Consider the following 4,459-nt stretch of genomic DNA (forward strand, 5'->3'; position numbering starts at 1 on the left):
GATGTCGAAATACCATGGAATAAATGTTCCACGAAGTTAAACTTCTTACGACATTTGATTTCTGCATCAAATAAGCCAATAAAATGTTTTCAGATATCGCCTTAACATTCTGTTTGTCACACCAATCTTTAAACTACCCGTAACATTTTTCGTACAGCCATTTAGATTTTTCGGGTATTGAAACGGAAAGCGCCGAATTTACAATGTTTTTCAGTTCAGGAGGAGTTGAAGGTACTGAAATATCTCTATAAGTATCAGAAATTTTGCGTTTTGTCAAGAACTGTCGAAATATTTTGTATATATTGAAACATATCATTTCCATAACACTCGGTGACATTGTTAAATAAATTGAACTGCTGTTGATTTTAGAAAAATAATACATTTATGTATAATTATCTAGTTTAATAATTTTAATAGTGTGTATGCCATGATCGCGAAACTTTTTAACGACCTCAAGATTATCTTGCCTCGGCCGCAAGCGGCCTCGATGATAACTGTTCTTTCGGTACGTTAAAAAGGCATTTCGGGGCGTAAGCATACAAAATATATTAATTTAAGGATAGTAATATAAACATTGCGTGAAAACAATAAGGATGTCTAATTTTACAAAAACTCACTTCTTTCCTAGAGCCTTCTTTACTTGAGCGGTTTTCTCTTTGACGGCATTTTTTTTCTCTCCTTTTTTGACTTTTTCTATTTCCTGTTTGATAATAGCTAGCCTGATCAAATGTGCTCTAGCTTGTTCAGTTTTCCCCCAGCGTGTATTTTTTGATAATGTGCCTTCTGTTTTTCAATTTCTTCCCTTTCGCGTCTAGATAAGTTGGGGCCTACTATCTAAATCAGCAGCATTAAGATTGGATATTTTTCTTGTTTTCTTTTGAAACCTATTCGGATTTTCTATTTCAATTAGATTTAATACATCCTTAGCTTTACCATCGTCTTCAACGCTGTCTTCTGTTTCACTGTCAGAATTCGATTATTAAATTGATAAACTTATTCAAGAAATCCAATAAATTACCAAAAACAAAATTTATCCTTGCCTGGGATAAATGGTAAAAGACCTAGAAACACCTTATAAAGAGTAGATGTTATTGAAATGAAATGAACTATCTGCGAACATGATATTACAAACTAATATAAATTAATAAAAACAGACTTTTATATTTTACTAATAATGTGAGGAATATGTCTGGAAAAAGCTGGATGCTTGCAGCTTTCAATCACGTCTGGAATACGCGGAAGAGCACGATTGAATTTATCGCTCGAGGTCTAGTTGTGATCGTTTGTGTTCGTAGTCTGGGTTTAGCAGCTGTAAAGTAGCAGCACCACTGCGTAACAGATCAACATGATATATTTGGAAATAATAAGAGACTATAAGGAAAACATTTGAGTGCTAGAGCTTCCTCTTTATAAGCTAGTTACGTTCTTTAAGTCGTCCTATAGAAACATTTAAATATTTCCCAGACTAGAAGTAGATACCTGATATATACAGTACTGCTAGAGACACCACTGTACCTGAAATCTGGGCCTATTGTTCCAATATTATTTTTAGTTTTGCATACGTTTACTTGAACACCATATCTGATCGCTAATTCATTTGCCATTAAAAAAATTTTAACAATCTATATTAAAAGCAGCCCGAGTGAACAAAGAAAAAACTATTATTTATTTTTGCTAAATAATCAGACATAAAACGATTGTATATGTTTTAGTAGTTGATCGGAATCACAAAAATCAACAAAATCCGTTTCTGTATTCAGTATCAGAAAGCTCACCAGGGCAAAACAGAAACGGGTCCTTTTGTTGAAAGACAAACCCCAGGAGGGTGGCCGGTCGTTCGACAAAATGATAGAGATTGATTAGGGGTGGAAATTGCGAAATAATTACCCCAGCACTCGCTGCCGTGTTTGCAGCCAAACCAAAAATGGATTAATTCATTTTTAATACAACTTGTGCAAACAATTTCTTTATTGGGTTGTTGTAACTGCTGGTGAATGTTTGCGCTGTTTTGTTTTGCGAGCTAGAAGGGCGGTAGCGGAAGGCTTTTTTAATTTATAATAGGTGACGGATTTTTAAAATTCGGCAGATTAATAACGTTTCGAGATGAAAAGAAAATTAAGGGCAGGGTGGTGTTTACACAATTAATTACTTTTTAGTATCGATTCAACACGTTTTAATTTAGACATTTGATTTTTTATTAAAAAGGAATTGTTTTTGTCTTTTGTATTGTATTATTATGTATCATTATTAATAATAACAAATTTGATTTTATCATGTACTTTCCAACTTAAGTGATGTTTTCAAACCTGTATACTTTTCACTAAGTGATAGAGGCCGGTGCTTATTATAATGTTATTTTTCGATGTTGTTGTTGTTCGATATAGTTCCGATGATATAATTATTTTAAATAATTTACGACATAGCCATTCTATTTATAAGAAAACAATTTTTCTTCAACAAAGCATAATTATCAAATCTATTTAAAATAAACTTACCTTCTTTTAAGTCCAAGCACTTAATATCCTTTGTACCTGGCATCTCTCTAGAGATTCTACAACAATTCTCCTCTTTAATTTCAACAATACTGTATGAAATTTTCAAAATGGAGTTAAGTGGGATGGCATTGAGGACAAAACCTCGAACGGAGTTGAGAGCAAGTCGCTTTGGCCGCGATTATAGACCAGTAATGAAACTATTTTACTAGAAAAATTAAATATAGTCAATTATGAAGCGGAAATTTTCAAGTTTAAACCAAAATTGATTTATCTTTATGTAGTTATATTGTGTTATGTTCAGAAGTATATTAAAGTTGATTTCTGGTTTTATGGTTCAACAATATAAATACTATAGTAGGTTTAAACTATTGAACAGTGAATTTAAAAGTTTTATAGTTTGTATTTCCTCCTCTACCATCTTTCACAGTTCAAGAGCAGCTGAGAATGCTTCGAATCTTATTCCTGATTTTTAAAAATTCAATTCAATATGAAATGTGAGGCAGATTTAATAAGCGAGTTGTAAGCGACTATCAATTACATCCCAAAAATTCAAAAGTGGAGGCACTCTGGGCCTCAAATCGAATTCCCTGAGTGGTCTCCTTATCTTACCATTGCTTATTAAGTACAAAATCTTAGCAAAGTGAAATAAATGTAGTAAATCTTCTCTAATTTCTTCCCTTTCATATGCCCTAGCAATCGTAGCACCAGCAACTAGTTCACTTTTATAGCCAGAGAAGTTTCCATGGGCAATAACATTAGGAACGCATCCTATGCTAATGCTTGTTTCAGCTAAATACTTCTGAACTATGTCCAGTAGAATTTTTGCTTTTTGAAAATATTTCTTCACAAACACATAAAGGCAAGAAGCTCTTGTTTTTTCTTCCCTATAAATTAATCTATCCATTGGTGAGAGCATATAGGTGCGAGCATTAGAATCGAGGATACAAGTCTAACAAAAGTCTAGCCTGTAGAGGTAGTGTAGTTAGTTAAAGTCAGGATAGGTGTTGTTCGAAATGCCTACGCTGCAATGCCAGGTGGACGATTGGTTCGGACAACACTTAGATCGAATACGTCTTGCTTGGGTTCGTGTAAATAAGAAATAGGAGGAGGTTTCATGAAACAATATGGAAGGTAAATATGTAGGCATATTGGTTTTGCCTGGAACGTGCTACAACGTTGATTGGAGATGATTAGGTTAATTGCACGCCGTTGTAAAGTATAGAAGATTATAAAAGAAATAGGTATATGTCTAGGATTCCGAAAAGAGGGCAACTTAGGATTTCCTGGTTTAGAAGTTGGTCAGTTAGGTGAGGAAGACATTGTTTTATTGAAGTAGTTGTTCGTGGAAATAGTCAAAGATATTATGTATTTTTAAATGCGCCAAGAGGAGTGCCCATGGCGAGGTTGCTATAAACCAATTGTAGTAGTTGATCGCGAATAAACAAACAGATACAGCGGGGGACGCTGTTAAAATTCGAACATTACTGGATTCTAAATATTGCAGAAAGGCCGACCATCAACATTCAGATATTTTTTAATTTCATTAGCTTTAAGACCCATTTTTTGTAAGTATCTAATTTTCTTTTCAATTACATTCGCTTAACAACTAAAAAAATAATTCATAAGAGCCATGGTTTTACCGTCCATGACGGCAACGCTTTGTCAAATTTTCGGCTACATATGCCACGCCGGTCGGCGCATATATCTAGTTTCAAATAAGCTACAGGCTTAGGATATGTACTTAAACAAATGTTTTTGGTATACAGCATTCCTTGTAGATTAGCACTTGCTTTATACAGCTAACAAAAGTATTCAAATAATTTTATGTCATGTAGAAATGTTGGACGTTATCAAAACTGAACAAGAATATTTTCTTTTAATCAAAATCTTGACCAAATAATAAATTAAATAATGTAATTTCATTGGAGACTATAGATTGTTGAATTATTATTTGACTTGAATCT

The 4,459-nt window shown here is 33.4% G+C and overlaps 1 pseudogene; it reads right to left on the reverse strand.

Moving 5' to 3' along the window:
- Positions 1–613: 613 nt before the first annotated feature.
- LOC130891584 (28 kDa heat- and acid-stable phosphoprotein-like) lies at positions 614–2,538 on the reverse strand (annotated as a pseudogene).
- Positions 2,539–4,459: the final 1,921 nt, after the last annotated feature.

Source organism: Diorhabda carinulata, chromosome 3 (genome assembly GCF_026250575.1).
Source record: "Diorhabda carinulata isolate Delta chromosome 3, icDioCari1.1, whole genome shotgun sequence".
NCBI lineage: Eukaryota > Metazoa > Arthropoda > Insecta > Coleoptera > Chrysomelidae > Diorhabda > Diorhabda carinulata.